Source organism: Amblyomma maculatum, chromosome 3 (assembly GCF_055883805.1).
Source record: "Amblyomma maculatum isolate TAMU_Amacu chromosome 3, ASM5588380v1, whole genome shotgun sequence".
NCBI lineage: Eukaryota > Metazoa > Arthropoda > Arachnida > Ixodida > Ixodidae > Amblyomma > Amblyomma maculatum.
In genome coordinates, this window is record NC_139346.1 from 45,534,374 (window position 1) to 45,552,045 (window position 17,672).

At 52.2% G+C, this 17,672-nt stretch overlaps 1 pseudogene; it reads right to left on the minus strand.

The window, feature by feature from the left end:
- Positions 1-1,436: 1,436 nt before the first annotated feature.
- LOC146194677 (uncharacterized) lies at positions 1,437-13,835 on the minus strand (annotated as a pseudogene).
- Positions 13,836-17,672: the final 3,837 nt, after the last annotated feature.

Consider the following 17,672-nt stretch of genomic DNA (forward strand, 5'->3'; position numbering starts at 1 on the left):
CAAGGCGACTGATAGCAGTCTAGTCAAGGTTTGATAAAAACATGTTGCTTAAAACCGGGACCTGGCATGAAAAGATACATATTCCGTTTTTCTGAAAATACGGTTTACCTTTCCAGTTAATGAATGTTGATTTTATATACAATGCTAAAGGTTCTAGGAAGCGACCCACTGATTTACCCGCCGTGTTCTGCAAGGCAACACACCCGAAAACAACAATCCACAAGGTTGACTAATGCTGGGTACCCTGCTGAGGTCCAGGTATCTGTTGCCGAGAAGCTTCTGAGAAAATTAAATCGTGATCATCAGCCTCCGTTGCTCGATAGGGAGAAAACGTTTTATTGTAATGCCGTATATGCACAGAATTTCCCATAATCTAAAGCAAATTGGACGAAGGGCAAATACAACCGTCGTATTTTCGGCTCCGAAAAAACTCGCGTATTTGTGCAAGATTGGCAAAACAAACAGTAACGGAGCACGTGCTTGCACGACTCGTCATCAGAAGCCTTTCGTATGTTGCATTGAAGGAGTCGTGTATCAGATACCTTTATCATGCGGTGGCCACTACATCGGACAGACAGGACAATGCCTAAATGCGCGATTAATGAAACACGCACGTAACGTCAAGAACGGGAAGGGAAGTTCACTTGTGGTTCGCAATCTTTCGTGCAAATCGAGAACTTGCAAGCCATACTTTGAACAAACTGCTGTGCTAGCAATTGAAGCAGAGAAGATATATCCTTCCGGAAAGACATGTGTTAGCACTCCGTCGATTTGTTTATGTGATAAGGAACTGTCTTTTCTCCAGCGATGATACTGTTAGCACATGTGATATCTTGTCTTTGGCGTATAAATGTGCTGTATGTGTGTAATAAAATTTTGTTGAAAGCTAGCGCTCGTGTTGTTCCGTCTTCTCTTGTATATCTTGTCTGTTTTGCGCTACAATATCGCTGAGTTCATTGTTGTGGTGATGTAGAATACTGTTTACTGTGCAGAAATGTATAGTCGGATAAACGTCAAGGATGAAGTGCTTTTCCTCGTCGTCGAAGGAACTCCCCCCTCCCCCCCACGCCCCGGCAATGGTGTTGGCAGATTCTCATGACTGCTTGCATGACAATTCAGGGGGTGGCACATGAAGACAAAGAACTTGCCTCAGGTCAGGCCTCTCTTTGTAATTGCATGCCCCTCCCTGCATTGTTACGTTCGCAGGGTCATTAGAATCGGTCAAAGCCTTTGTCTGGAGGGATGCCCTTTGTAAGGAAAAGTAGCTTCATTCTTGAGCTGCATCCGAAAATAGCGGTGTGAAGCTTAGCTTTCATTAGTGTAATAAACATTTTAAATGCTTTGCCACCTTACAGCTGGCTACATTTATTTATTTACAAGTTTTTCAAGGATATCGATGAGCCGGTCTTCACGAATGGCAGCACCTTCTTCCAGAGCTAGCTGGCGCTCCTTGAGCACTCTATCCTCGGTTTTCTCGTTTTCTGCTGCAGGGGCGCAACCGTCGTGTACGAGAAGGGCTCAGGCTCTTCTGCTGTCGCAGCTGGAGGAGGCACGTCAGCATTTTCATTACACACCGCATCTGGTCCCACAGACCCCCTTTCTGCACCCTCAAACATGCTGAAGAAGATCTGAAACAATACACATGTTCTGCGTTAAAGTAGCATATATGGTTCTACATGCAGCTGAAGAGTACTGCAATTTAAAAAATTCTGAATCGCGGCATAATGGGGTTTCCCAAGTTTTGCATGCTGTTGCTTAAAGTACGGGTTGCATACAGAGAAATCTGTTTTGTTAGTCAATTTGCGCACTTACTACAAACAAAAGGTCACCACAACTGCACACCTGCTCAGCAGATTTGTTCCCGTTCTAACTGCAGCCTTATTCCTCTATCAGGCTGCAGTCATAGATTCTCAGGGGGCCCAGGAACCTGTGAATGTCCCAAAAATAAGGCTAGGAAATGCATCCTGACCCTGTAGTCTTCCCACGGCTGAGAAATCTGCAAAGAAAAAATTACCGACGATTACGTTACTTCCTAATGCGAAATTTGAGCGCAGCAAATAAGCTGTTTCAACTTTTCTATAGATTGAGGCAAAGGAATCGAGCAACACATGTATGCGCTATCACAGAATTTTTTTTTTTATTTTTCACACGCATTCCTTTAACAAAAACTCCCTTCTCGGCGGCGGCGATGAGCCTCTGCTTCAGCCTCGCTTACACCTGGTTGCTCTCGACGGTGGCGATGAGCCTCCGCTTCGGCGGTGCGAACGGCAGGGTCTTCTCGACGGCGGCGATGAGCTGCTTCAGCCTCGCTTACTACACTGGATTCTGACGGCGATGGCGCTGGGCCTCTGCTCTGGCAGCTCGTTTAGCAGCAGCAGCAGCAGCAGCAGCAGCAGCAGCAGCAGCAGCAGCAGCAGCAGCAGCAGCAGCAGCAGCAGCAGCAGCAGCAGCAGCAGCAGCAGCAGCAGCAGCAGCAGCAGCAGCAGCAGCAGCAGCAGCAGCAGCAGCAGCAGCAGCAGCAGCAGCAGCAGCAGCAGCAGCAGCAGCAGCAGCAGCAGCAGCAGCAGCAGCAGCAGCAGCAGCAGCAGCAGCAGCAGCAGCAGCAGCAGCAGCAGCAGCAGCAGCAGCAGCAGCAGCAGCAGCAGCAGCAGCAGCAGCAGCAGCAGCAGCAGCAGCAGCAGCAGCAGCAGCAGCAGCAGCAGCAGCAGCAGCAGCAGCAGCAGCAGCAGCAGCAGCAGCAGCAGCAGCAGCAGCAGCAGCAGCAGCAGCAGCAGCAGCAGCAGCAGCAGCAGCAGCAGCAGCAGCAGCAGCAGCAGCAGCAGCAGCAGCAGCAGCAGCAGCAGCAGCAGCAGCAGCAGCAGCAGCAGCAGCAGCAGCAGCAGCAGCAGCAGCAGCAGCAGCAGCAGCAGCAGCAGCAGCAGCAGCAGCAGCAGCAGCAGCAGCAGCAGCAGCAGCAGCAGCAGCAGCAGCAGCAGCAGCAGCAGCAGCAGCAGCAGCAGCAGCAGCAGCAGCAGCAGCAGCAGCAGCAGCAGCAGCAGCAGCAGCAGCAGCAGCAGCAGCAGCAGCAGCAGCAGCAGCAGCAGCAGCAGCAGCAGCAGCAGCAGCAGCAGCAGCAGCAGCAGCAGCAGCAGCAGCAGCAGCAGCAGCAGCAGCAGCAGCAGCAGCAGCAGCAGCAGCAGCAGCAGCAGCAGCAGCAGCAGCAGCAGCAGCAGCAGCAGCAGCAGCAGCAGCAGCAGCAGCAGCAGCAGCAGCAGCAGCAGCAGCAGCAGCAGCAGCAGCAGCAGCAGCAGCGCAGCGGCAGCGGCAGCGGCAGCGGCAGCGGCAGCGGCAGCGGCAGCGGCAGCGGCAGCGGCAGCGGCAGCGGCAGCGGCAGCGGCAGCAGCAGCAGCAGCAGCAGCAGCAGCAGCAGCAGCAGCAGCAGCAGCAGCAGCAGCAGCAGCAGCAGCAGCAGCAGCAGCAGCAGCAGCAGCAGCAGCAGCAGCAGCAGCAGCAGCAGCAGCAGCAGCAGCAGCAGCAGCAGCAGCAGCAGCAGCAGCAGCAGCAGCAGCAGCAGCAGCAGCAGCAGCAGCAGCAGCAGCAGCAGCAGCAGCAGCAGCAGCAGCAGCAGCAGCAGCAGCAGCAGCAGCAGCAGCAGCAGCAGCAGCAGCAGCAGCAGCAGCAGCAGCAGCAGCAGCAGCAGCAGCAGCAGCAGCAGCAGCAGCAGCAGCAGCAGCAGCAGCAGCAGCAGCAGCAGCAGCAGCAGCAGCAGCAGCAGCAGCAGCAGCAGCAGCAGCAGCAGCAGCAGCAGCAGCAGCAGCAGCAGCAGCAGCAGCAGCAGCAGCAGCAGCAGCAGCAGCAGCAGCAGCAGCAGCAGCAGCAGCAGCAGCAGCAGCAGCAGCAGCAGCAGCAGCAGCAGCAGCAGCAGCAGCAGCAGCAGCAGCAGCAGCAGCAGCAGCAGCAGCAGCAGCAGCAGCAGCAGCAGCAGCAGCAGCAGCAGCAGCAGCAGCAGCAGCAGCAGCAGCAGCAGCAGCAGCAGCAGCAGCAGCAGCAGCAGCAGCAGCAGCAGCAGCAGCAGCAGCAGCAGCAGCAGCAGCAGCAGCAGCAGCAGCAGCAGCAGCAGCAGCAGCAGCAGCAGCAGCAGCAGCAGCAGCAGCAGCAGCAGCAGCAGCAGCAGCAGCAGCAGCAGCAGCAGCAGCAGCAGCAGCAGCAGCAGCAGCAGCAGCAGCAGCAGCAGCAGCAGCAGCAGCAGCAGCAGCAGCAGCAGCAGCAGCAGCAGCAGCAGCAGCAGCAGCAGCAGCAGCAGCAGCAGCAGCAGCAGCAGCAGCAGCAGCAGCAGCAGCAGCAGCAGCAGCAGCAGCAGCAGCAGCAGCAGCAGCAGCAGCAGCAGCAGCAGCAGCAGCAGCAGCAGCAGCAGCAGCAGCAGCAGCAGCAGCAGCAGCAGCAGCAGCAGCAGCAGCAGCAGCAGCAGCAGCAGCAGCAGCAGCAGCAGCAGCAGCAGCAGCAGCAGCAGCAGCAGCAGCAGCAGCAGCAGCAGCAGCAGCAGCAGCAGCAGCAGCAGCAGCAGCAGCAGCAGCAGCAGCAGCAGCAGCAGCAGCAGCAGCAGCAGCAGCAGCAGCAGCAGCAGCAGCAGCAGCAGCAGCAGCAGCAGCAGCAGCAGCAGCAGCAGCAGCAGCAGCAGCAGCAGCAGCAGCAGCAGCAGCAGCAGCAGCAGCAGCAGCAGCAGCAGCAGCAGCAGCAGCAGCAGCAGCAGCAGCAGCAGCAGCAGCAGCAGCAGCAGCAGCAGCAGCAGCAGCAGCAGCAGCAGCAGCAGCAGCAGCAGCAGCAGCAGCAGCAGCAGCAGCAGCAGCAGCAGCAGCAGCAGCAGCAGCAGCAGCAGCAGCAGCAGCAGCAGCAGCAGCAGCAGCAGCAGCAGCAGCAGCAGCAGCAGCAGCAGCAGCAGCAGCAGCAGCAGCAGCAGCAGCAGCAGCAGCAGCAGCAGCAGCAGCAGCAGCAGCAGCAGCAGCAGCAGCAGCAGGACTTCCACCGGTCGTCTCGCTCATGGCTCAGGAAGAACTGGCAGATAATTTCACAGTGGCGAACGGCAGCGGCAATTTCGGCTCGGGCGGTGCACATATACAGATCCGCCACCCCCGATCTGGCTCTCTGATTGCCACCGCACAGGGGTTGCATTAGAGGAGGAGCGAAGAAAGGAATTAAGTTCGAGCCGGCGCTTTGACAACCGGAGACTCGCCGGAAGAGGGGGAAGGCGGGCGGCGTGTACACCCAGCGGCAAACGATGGGGCAGAAGCGCGCGCAGCAAGCGGACAACGTGATAAAGGGAGGAGGGAAGAGATAGCAGCCACTGACTGATGCTGCTGACGCCGATAGTGAGTCAACCCCAGCTGCGGAGTTGGTTTCAGGGACAACGCCGCCGATGCCGACGCAAACAATATGATACCCTCGCTTCCCCAGCGCCAAGAACCAGGGCCGGCTTGCACGATAAAGTCCGAGCTAAGTCCAGACTTAAATGGTGTCTTTAGAAAGACCAAGCTTATTTAAGACGGCTCGTGTTCCGAACGTCGAACGCTTCGGGTTCATGCTCACCAGAGTGGATTCCCAGAACGACCTCAGCAACCACTTGGGGCATTTTTCCTCGTAACACAATCTTAAACCGCAAAAAGCAATGACACGGATTTTACACAACACAAAATTGACGGAATGTGTACATCTTACAGCAGGGACAGTGCCAGTGCATTCCTGTATTTCTCTAATTTCTCTACTTAGACACCTGGCGTCCTTGTGTCTTAACCAAGACAGCACTAGAGTCGTAATCATACAAGCGACTTATTCAAGTCAGGACTGAAGCCCAGTCTTGACTCCAGTCTTAAGCGTTCATGCTAGTGGCCTATTCTTTAGACTCCAGTTAAGTCTGGACTTAACTAAGACAGTCTTAAGAATGTTTTGTGCAAGCGGGCCCAGGTCTAGCCGTGGGAAGGTGGTCACGTATTCGTCGACGTGCCGGGGCCTACGTGAAATAACCGGCGCGTCGGCAACTGAAGAGCACACTATCGGCCACACAGGAACAGGGGGAAGGGACCCTCCCCTCCTCTTTCTGCATGGCGGCGACGGTGTTCTATGCAGTCACGTTATCTTGACTCTCTAGCGGCGTCAGCGGCATCCAGCGGTATCAGTCGGTCGCTGCTAGCGCTGGGGGGATGAAAGGGGGGCGGAGCTGGTTACGAGGCCGACGACGACGCCGACGCGAAACCCAGGAACGGACGCCAAAGAGCTGCGCTCTAAAAGAAGCATAAACTCTGATCTACAACGCTTGACCTCTTCTTTCCTACCATCTCTAAGTCGAAAAGAAGATGGTCCCCTCCTCTCGATCACCTTTGTTAGTGGAGAAAAAGCGCAGTCGCCCTTGATCCAGACTAGTGGTTTCCTGACACAGACAAAATTACCTACGGCTATCTTAGTCTTCTTGGCAGCTCTTTTGTCCGTGTAGCATTTGCTGCTCTGATGTTCACGTCGCACTCTTTGACGGAGTCGTGCCAACTCCTTAGCTGGGTCTTCCGCAAATCCTGGTGCTGAAAAGCTTAGAGCATCCAGCCTGGTTCGGGACATTCTACCATGTAGCAGAACTTCTGGGTGACCCCTGTGGTAGCGTGCGGAGTACATCAATAAATGGCAAGGTACTCTGACAGCTTGCCGGAATGGTCATCATTCGAGAAGTGCAACTTGAAGGAAGTGTTTCAGTGTGAGATTGAATCGCTCTATTTGCCCATTCGATTGGGGATAGTACACCGACGAATGCGAAAGACGGATGCCTCTGCTTTGCAGGAAGGTGATGAATTCGTGCGATGTGAACTGAGGTCCATTATCACAGACTATCTCTTCTGGATAGCCTTCACGGGCAAAAACAGTTATTAAAAGTTTTTTACTGTGCTTGTAGACACTTTGCTGCAAAAGTGTACTTCAGGCCATTTAGAATGGTAGTCAACAAGCGCTATGGCAAATCTGCTGTTGTAAGCACCATGCGCGAAAGGACCAACAATGTCTAGGCCAAGGTTCTGCCACGGTTGCTCAGGTCATTCAACAGGTTGCAACGGTACTGGTGATGTTTTGGCGGACTTATCTGCCTCCAGGCAGATGTAGCAGTTTTTTTATTGCCATTTCCACTTACTGATCCATTCGTGGCCACCAGAACCGCTCACGCAGTCGCACCTTCGTGCGCGTGATACCCGGATGTGTCTCGTGCGCGGTGCTGATGATCTGAGCCGTGAGGGAGGATGAAACAGCGAGGCGCTCTGCACGCAGTAGCAAGTTTTCAATAACCGACCGTTCTTCCCGAATAGGGTAGAATGATTTCGCCTCTTCTGGTATGGACTTATTTGGCGGCCAGGAACTCAGCACGAATGACTTCACGGTTTCTAGGCAACCGTCGTCGAGGGCGGCCTGCCTGAACTTCTCCTTTGTCACAGAAGCTGGCGCAATGAACAAGACGATTTCTTCCTCCTTAGCAATCTCTGCCTCCGAGGTAGGTGCTAGCAGCCGAGGAAGTGCATCAGCTACAGTATTTGTGGACCCCTTGCGGTAATCAACAGTAAAAAAGCAGCAAAGCAGTCGTGCACTCCCGCGTGCGATTCGGAGTGGGCGTCTTCCATGTCCTTAGGACGACAGAAAGGACACCAGTGCTTGGTGGTCTGTTCGAATTGTGAAATGGCGACCCCAAAGGCATGTGTGCCATCGCTCACACGCCCAAATACATTCTAGTGCTTCTCGTTCACCGACCGAATGTTTCCTCTCCTCTCCGCAGGCCACAGTGTGCGAGATGCGAAAGCAACTGTACGGAGCTCGTTGCCGCTTTTCTGCTGCAGGACTGCTCCCATCCACAGTCAGACGCGTCACTGGACACAATTACTGGAAGTGACGGATCGAACATCAGGAGGACTGTACTTTAAGATAGCATTTCCTTAACCCTCCTGAAACTGCTGTCTGTTTCAGCTGACCAGATGAACGGCTCATATTTGGGAAGCAAGATTCTCATTGTGCCAAGTGTGTAACAAACTTGGAGGAATAATCTATGAGACCCAGAAACGAACGAAGGGCGGCAACATCAGTTGGCACTGGCGTGTTAACTATAGAATCTACTTCCTCTAGAAGTGGCGAGATACCACGTGCAGTGACTTTATGCCCTAGAAACTTAAGTTCTGAAACATCGAAAAGGCATTTGTTGTTCAGTTTAAGGCCTGCGTTCTTGATCTTTTGCAGTACGGTCATCAAGTTTGGAATGCGCTCTTTTGCGGTCTTGCCAAAAATGGTCACATCATTGATGTTGAACAACAATCCAGGGCAACGGTTGAGGATTGTCGCCATCATCTTGTGAAATGCCGCTGGGGCAGAAGACAACCCGAAGCAAACTCTTTTTAAGCGGAAAAGACCGTCATGAGGGATGAAAACTGTCAGATTCCTGCTTTCAGGGTACAAAAGAACCTGATGGTAAGCAGAAGTCAAGTATTTTGAAGTGTGCAGCGCCTACCAAAGCGTGAAGCAACCGTTCTGTATGGGATAATGGGAAACAGTCTGGAACAATAGCTTTGTTCGGCTTTCGAAGGTCTACACATACCCTGATGCTACCATCTTTCTCGTCAACAACAACAATAGGGGACCCCCATTCAGAAGCAACGATACGCTCGATAATGTCAATGCTCAGTAACCTTTGAAGCTTCTTTGATACTGGCGACTGGACAGAATATGGCAGACGGCGAAGCTTGGAAGCTACAGGCAACGACTTGCCGCGTCTTGATGCGATGGATGAAACCTTTAGCAAGACCCAAATCGGGACTGAAAAGCGAACTGAACTCATCTGCTAATGCTGGCGGCAGATCTTTGTTGCTTTCAGGGTACAAAAGAACCTGATGGTAAGCGGAAGTCAAGTATTTTGAAGTGTGCAGCGCCTACCAAAGCGTGAAGCAGCCCTTCTGTATGGGGTAATGGGAAACAGTCTGGAACAATAGCTTTGTTCGGCTGTCGAAGGTCTACACATACCCTGATGCTACCATCTTTCTCGTCAACAACAACAGGGGACCCCCATTCAGAAGCAATGATACGCTCGATAATGTCAAGGCTCAGTAACCTTTGAAGCTTCTTTGATACTGGCGACTGGACAGAATATGGCAGACGGCGAAGCTTGCAAGCTACAGGCAACGAGTTGCCGCGTCTTGATGCGATTTATGAAACCTTTAGCAAGACCCAAATCGGGACTGAAAAGCGAACTGAACTTATCTGCTAATGCTGGCGGCAGATCTTTGTTGCGGGGCTGCTCGCTTGTCGGCGTGGAAATGGAACGAGGTAGCGGGTCATTGACAGTCGACAGCGGAGCAACGGCTGTTTGGAAGCATTTAAGAGCAGAACTCTCAATGCGAAGATCCAAGGCTTGAATGCCGCCAAGACCGATCAGACAAGTTCCTCGGTGAGCAACATAAAAGCGTAGTGAAGACGTGCGGCCTTTAAACTGAACGTCTGCATGGTAACAACTAGCTAGCACGGAAATCGGCCGTTGAGAGCAGTCGAACAGAGGGACATGCGGAGCAGGCAAGAGCGGAATGCTCTGAAAATATCGACTGTATTTTTGTTCAGACATAATTGAAACAGACGAGCCTGGATCGACAAGAAATGCCAAAACATTCGCGACTTGCACTTGAATATAAATTTCGATGCCTTTGGAGTGTTGCAAAGTCAAAACTTGCTCAGCACTACTAGATGACGAAACATCTTGTAATTTAACTTCGCGGACTCAGTCTTGCATTTGAGTTTGCGGTTGCATACTTTTTGAAAGTGGCCCTTGAAACCACAAAATAAGCAGGTCTTCCCATGCGCTAGGCACTGTGGCGCTGATGCTAAGTGGTCCTGCGAGCCGCATCGGAAACAATGTGTTGAACCGGAGCAGCTACTCCGTTCTCGGTTCCGCTCAGGGGGGCGGTTCCGCTGCGGCGCACGTGAGCCGCCTGCACCCCCTCGTTACCCTCTGCTTAAAGGGAGCTGCTGGCGACGCATTTCTTTTTTTCGAAAGACTCGAGGATGGATTACGACGCTGCCGCAATGAAATTGCCACGACTGGAGCAGAAAGCTCCTTCAGTTCTTCAGCTGGTTGCTGAAACTGAAGAGCAATTCGAATCCTCGAAACATAGGGTTTCTTACTCTTACCTAGAGGGAAAGCTCTGCTGCCATCTATGGGAGTTTACATGCAGTTTCGAGACGACCAGTTCAGCCACCAAGGGCGCTCAAAGCATCATGGGCCGGAGAGCTACCGAGTGCAGAACTGCAGCTTTAGGCCAAAACTAATGCAAATATAAACGCTGTTCTACCGTAAACAATGTTCTAACATTCAATTTTGTGAATATAAATTGGAAAATGAGAAAGCAACAGCATGTCAGTGTGAAATGTATCCAATATAAGCGATGGGTATTTCTCTTATTAGCTTAGTTTTGAGCAGCACAAATACCAATATTTCGCACGTAATAGGGACACTTTAAGACGAAAAAAACGTTTTGGAAATATTTATGGTTGTGCAATTACTTAAGAAAGTTTTTAGTGGCATTTCGGGAAACAGAAACCTATTATTGGCGACTTCTGCTTTTGCGCCTTCGCTACTATGGTTTTTGCGGTCTATGTACGCACCTCGAAATAATGATGATGATGAAAAGAACATCATAGTAACGCCACTCCATGCATCCGAGAAAATCAGACTGTCCCACAACACGTAACACACCGGCACCTGATTCTTAGTGCGCCCATGGTGGCTGAAGTGCAGCGCCTTCAGCGTTTCCTCTAGTTAATGTAAGAAACTCTATGCCTCGAAAGACAGTGTGGAACCCTCGAGCAGTAACCACCGCTCTCGTACGCGGTTGGAAGCTACGCCAGCAACGAATTGGTCCCGAAGAGCATCATCTTGAGAAGCTAACGAACAATGTGCGGCTAGCTCCCGTAGAACGACAACAAAGTCATGAACGGACTCGCCTGTGTGTTGGCTGCGGCGGCGAAAACGATGGCGCTCTGCGATAACGTTGCAAGACGTCGAAAACTGCTGCCGTAGAGCGGAGTGTGCAGAGTCGTATTCGTCAGGAGCGGTAGACTGCGGCGCTTGGCGCTGACGGTGCTGCTGCGGCGCTGGTCCCTGCATGTAACGTCTGATAAACCCACTGGCCCTCCACCCCCAGACAATGCAAAACAATAGCCTTGCGCTGCTCTGGCTTGAATGCGGCGGCTCCGGATGCCATCAAGTACACGCTGAACGTTTGGTCCTATTGCTCTCGTGACAATGACAGACGGCCGGGCGTCGGAAAGAAGAACGGTGGCGGAGCAAGACCGGTGAAGTTCATGGCGGCAGTTCCGGATGGTGCGGCGGGGTTTGGATAGGTAGGGGTAGGTTCACAGCATCCTCGTCGCCAATGTGGTGTTTTCAAAGGTAGAAGCCGACTCCAGCCGTCCCGAACGAACACAATACGTTTATTCACACACACACACGCACACGCACAGAGAGAGAGTCAGACTAGAGTTAAGCTCAACAGGGTCTTCTTTCCCCGCTGATTTTGCCAAGCCCGTTGCCTTGGCTGTGGTTTCGCTAGATAGTAGATAGGGACAGTGGGAATCTCGTTAATCCATTCATGCGCGTCACTAATTAGATGACGAGGCATTTGGCTAGTAACTAAAATGTCTCTGAATTGGTCAGGGTAAGGTAGCTTCCGAGAATTTGCCTTAAATATAGGTTTCCATGGCCAAGTGGCCGAAGTAGAACTTCGCCATAACTGGTCATTGAGCCCACTTGACAGCACTGCAAGCCGCCGCTAGGGTGTGCCGCAGTGTTAGAAAGAAAAAAAGTAATTTTGTCGAGGTACAGGCAAAGAGTGGTAAGTCTCGGGGGCAACGGGTAAAACGCTACGCAACGCGCCGGAAAAGCCGGTAAAATAAGAGATATTAGAGGGGAGTTAAAGAATGAAAGCAAGTAGAAAACTGAACACAAACACAAAACACTAAGGTTAAAAAGGCTGATCAAGCAACAAAAATAAAAAAACCTCGCTAAACAACTAAGCTGCGGAATCTGCTGAGCACAATAATGCTGCCCAGCAGTACCCTAGCGGAGAGCCAACCAAGGTTAGATCTCGTAGGGACAAGCGCTTGACCGGCAGTTACGGTGGTGTTGCACAACATGGAGCGGGCCCCGAACGCCATCCCCCAAACGGAGACGGTCTTCCCCGGAAAGTGGCCCCTCAGGCACTCGTACTTTTGCCTCTTGTGTTCGCACATTCTCCTAAGGATAGCTACATTAGTAGCCCATGTTACTGCAAAGTCTACAGTGAGGACCTCTTGCCATCATCGACAATCATGTCCGGCCTTAGCCGGGCACCAGTGGATGCAGGATATGTCTTCTCCCGTGCAACGGTTGCGTTGGGCTTTTTCTCGCGTACCATCCGCTCACCTTGCTGAGCCAGGTAGTTATGCCGGGCTGACCTCTGCTGGTCCATTATCCTGCACTCCTGGAGGATGTGGTAAACAGTCTCAGGGGCTCTCTTACAGCGCCTGCAGATACAATCTGTAAGATCAGTTGAATGACGATTGTGCAGAGTCCTCGTAGGATAAAGATTCGTGCGTAGGCGGAGGGCCTTGATCCGACCTCGTCACGTAGGAGTTTGGAATCATGGGAATGCCACGCATTAGCTGTGAATTGTGTTTTGTGAGCGAAGAGCTCTTTGTTATTGTAGCCTCCTTGCAGCCTCTTCCACCACTACAGGGAGCCTTTCTCTATTGCACGTGCAATGTCGTTCTGCGTAGTAGTGCCTTCAGGCTCCTCGAAAGCGTCCGAGATGCGTCTGTAACTCTTGTTGAGAACTAGATCAAAAAGCTCATATACTGCGGGTTCATCGAGCCTCAATAGCCTGGCGAGGGCCTTCAGTTAAACAGCCTCCGCCACTCGTCTTAGCTGGATCAGGCCGAGGCCACCGCACCGCGATGGCATCCACAGATGGGTGTTGGGAAAGCTGTGGGGAAGATGCAAGGCCTTGACAGCCTGTCCGAGGAGGCGGTCCAATTTACCGGCTTCCGACTCCACCTCCAAAGAGTTTGAGGCTGTATAAAGAAAGGCCGGCGTACAGTGTATAAAGGAAGGCTGTATAAAGAAAGGCACTCATACAGTGGAGTTTCTGGAATGGCTTCAATGTAGCGCCCTTAGTTAGCTCCATCAACTTCATCGTTCTCTCACCGGCCACCTAGGGGGCCTTGTTGACGAAAAGATTTCAGCCAAGGTACCGAATAGGACCACTACGCCCGATTGGAAAGACGAGACTACCGGCCACAGTGAGAGAAGGCAGTACATAGGTGAACGACTTCATTGAATGATCAATCCTCCCACAAAAGTACTGGGTCTTCTGCGGATTTAAGGTTAACCCAGTGTTTTTGAGATAGTCCTCGGTCTGGTGTAGTAAGGCCTTGATCCCCTCCAAAGTGTCAGACACTAGGAGTAGGTCGTCCGCGAAACCGAGGCATGTCAAATATGAGCTGCCGAGGGAGAGGCCAAGAGTGGAGGCATTGCGCCCCTGGAGAAGGGGATCCAATACGCAATTGAAAAGGAAGGGTAACAAGGGGTCACCCTGCTTCATCCCTCTCCTCACAGGAACCCTGATGTCATCAGTCATTCCGTCTGACCAGAACGTAGTGGTAGAGTGACGGTACATTTCTCTGAGAACTTCTATGTATCTGGCAGGCAACCCCCATTCCTGCAAAGCAGAAAACAAAGCGAGGTGAGAAACAGAGTCAAAAGCTCTTCGCACATCCAGGCTGGCTGCAAACAGTGGGCGCCGCTTCTTCTTGAAGGCGTGCATGATAGCCTGAAAGAGCAGCAGGTTAGACGAAGTGCTGTTCCCGTCCGCCAAGCCAGCCTGGAAGCGATGGAACTTATTGTTTGCCGCAAGCCATTGCAGCAAAACGTTTGCAAAAAGCTTATATAATATAGGCGAGACCGTAATAGGCCTGAAGTCACTTGGGCCTTTAGGATTGGCTCACTTTGAAATGAAAACCGTTCTTGCGATTAGTATCTTTAATGGTATGGTTAAAAAGGCAAACCAATTGTTGAGAATCTGCAAGAACAGTAGCAGGAACCTTACGGAGCTCAGACACCGTAAGGCTATCTGGGCCTGCCGCTGACTTAGCCTGGAATTTCTTCATAGCAACTGCGACCTCATCCACCATGAAGAGGTCTTCGGAAACCTCCAACTCGAAGTCAGAACTTTTTAACTACCAGTCAGCGCATTCTAAGCTGATTAAGAGAGGTATCGCCATGAATGCCATCCGCGCTGCTCTCATCAAGTCTTGTCAACATTGCATCCCTGAAAGCGTGGCGTTGCAAAACATTCGCCTAAAGAACGCTGGGTTTCCTGAAGAAACCATTACATCTGTGGCTGAAACGCTACTGAAAGAAGTGAGAATCGGACGACGACAAAACCTTGAAGATCCCCATCGGCGTACTCGACTTGTGGCTATGCCCTATGTGCACAACATGCCGCATCGTTTAAAAAAGTTGGCAAAAAACTGCGGCGTCGATCTTGAATTGACTGCCCCAAGAAAGCTTGTGCGGCTGTGCCCCCCTGTGAACGGTGTGGCAAGACAGTCGATTTGTGCTAAAAAGCACCAAACGCAGTTCGTCCCGTGCAAAGTCGGTGTCGTGTATGAAATCCCGCTCACTTGTGGCAAGGTTTATATTAGACAATCAGGTCGATGCTTAAATGAAAGGCTGAGAGAGCATCATTTGGCTGCGGGATCGATATCGGCTGGGGGAATCTCGCTGATCACTGCAAGCGGTGCCTTATCAAAAAATACCCCGGCGACCCAAACCCCCTACCCTGCGCACCGATCCTTCAGAACAAGCGCGCACTTGCGACCAATAAGGCTCAATCAGAAATTGTCGAAGCCTATGTATAAATAAAGATGGCCAAAACTGTATCAGCACTCCATCTGTGTATTTATCTGATAAAGAGCTATCGTACCTTATGCGTGGCACCCTCAGTACGCATGTGAGAAGTGCACTTTGAGATCGTATATATGACATATTGCTTCAATAAACGACAGTTGAAGACTAGCGTCCCTCCTGTTCTTATGTGTTCCTCCTTCATCTAATGTCCCTTGTTTGTTAAAGAAGCGCTAGAAAAGATGATGTCAGAGTGCACCGGGTGCTCTACAGGGGAAGTCTACCCTCCAAAAATATCGTCATAAAGACCATGTAGATCCGGTAGAGGGCAGCCCGGCGACTCCCCACCCAACAAAAGTGCATCTCCCAAAACAGCAGAGCCCAACTTGTAGAGCCGCTGCTGTTCGAGAATCTTTTCTTTCTGCGCTGATTGCGGTTATAGGGCTCCACCTGAAGAATTTCTCGGGGCTCGTTTGTCCTTGGCGGCCTTCTCCGCACACCATAAAAGTCAAGAAACGCATTAGTGTCTGGCATTGATAGCGGCCCGGTGCATATTGCAGAGGCCATACCGAGATTCGTGTAGTCGGCATCTAGAAGCTCTTCTTCCACTTCTCTGATATCAAGTTGTAATGGCTGAGGAGAGGGACTTGCACCAAGGGCGGCAATGACGGTGGAATCAGTCTGGTCTCCATAGCCAACTGAAGGACATCACGATATCTGTCATCACGCCAAATATGCGCGATTGCCTGCACCGATCGTGAAGGAAATTTCTCATGTAAATGCTCGTTAACTCTTCTGCTTGCACCTAATGCAACCTCGGCCGATGCCAAAGCCGCAAGGTCAGAATTGGCCCTCTGCAGTGAGCATAAGAAAGCTGATGGCTTGTAGATGGGGACTGGATGGGAGATTGCGCAGTCACCAAAGCCTCGATTCTTAATCTTTCTCGGATTTGGCAGTACTTCACCGTCCGTCGAACATGGTAGATCGCCGCCTCGGTTCTTTGCTGGTGCCTAGCTGCGATGGCCGGCAGCATAGGCATCACACGACCCAAGCTAAGCTCAACTGATGCTAGTTCTTCTAGTTGTTCTGGCGTCCACCGACCACTGACACGTGCAGGCCGAACCGGCCGTGCACGGAGATTAATAGCACTTGAACCGCTCTGCCCACCTGGCTCATTGAGTGACGAGCCGGCGGCTGCAGATGAATCATGAGTACAAACCATTGAATCGACCAATTCTGTAGCAGCAACCGGGGAAACACCAAAAGAATCATGTAGCTGCTGTGCAGCCGTGTGAACCCTATCGACGCCAGCAGCGCTCAGCGGTCTGGGGGAATCAGCTAAGGAAGCATGAACCTCCTCAAGAGGGAGCGACCTCAAAGGCACACTAGGAGAGTCATGCGAAGCGGACTGCTACACAGCCGCAGCAGCCCCAACACCAGCAGTAAACCCAACAGCACCTACGGCATCCGGCTGACTACTCGAGATGTCATCCCAAACCGAAACATCTGGAGGCACCTGGGACTAGTCGCGTTCCCTTTTCCTCTGACACTTTGTTAAGTGTGAGGGTAACATTTGCGAACTGGATTCTAATCTCCCGCAGGTTAGACATTTCCACACCATCAGGGCAGCATGCACATCACGACAGTGCTTTTAAGACGAACGCGGGAAAATAGGCGCTCTGCACAGATTTTACAAGATAAAATTTCGCTGGAACTTGTGCCTTTGCCTACAACGAAATTATGCACAAAGTTCGGCGAAGCCATACTGGCCCAAAATCGCATCTGCCGGGGCGAGAAAAAAAATTCAACTATTGCACACCTATACTAACTTAACTATAACTATACTCAATACACCACGCATGTCTACTGGGGCGTCCGCCGAGACAAAAAAAACCCCACAAAATAAAAATATTGCTCGGCAAAGAATTCATTGTAGATCCCCCCTAAAAGACACTAAAACCAAATAGAGAAGTGGAAGTGGGAAAGCGGACAAGTTGAATAGGAAGAGGATCTCTCTGAAGGATCAGAAGCGCTGTTGCGGGCGAATCGCCCGCCCAACCAGCGAACCCAACAAATGGAGCAAGCTCCCACCTCGGTAACGAGGGCGCTGTTGCGGGCGAAGCACCCGGGTCAACCAGCGAACCTAGAAAGGAGCAAGCTCGCCTGCAACAGTGCCCTCGGTAGACCGAGGGCACTGTTGCGGGCGAAGCACCCGGGCCAGCCAGCGAACCCAAACTAACGGAGCGAGCTCCCACCTCGGTAAACCGAGGGCGCTGTTAAGGGAAAGTTTCGGAGCCAACCAGCAAGCCCGTCGAGAGAGACTCTCCTGCCTAGTGCACCAGGGGCGCTGCTTTGGGCTCGGAGCCCGGGCGTTCAGCGAACCCTTGGAGGCAAGCCTCCCTTCTCTGGTGTCCCAGAGGCCTTAAGACAGTCATAGGTACGCCCGCAGTTTACCCGCGCTACCTTTTGAATTTCTTCATGTTGACATTCAGAGCACTGGGTAGAAATCACATTGCGCCAAGCACCGACCAACGGCCAACCCAATGCTTTGTTTTAATTAGACAGTCGAATTCCCTCGGTCCGTGCCAGTTCTGAGTTGGCTGTTTTCTGCCGGCTGAAGCAAGAACCTCAGGCACAAAGCCCCTGGAACAAGTACAGCTGTGGCTTTCCACGTACAGGAAGGTCCCTACGCTGGTCCGGGCTCGGACGCACCGCTTTTTACAGCGACGAGCCTATATATATATATATATATATA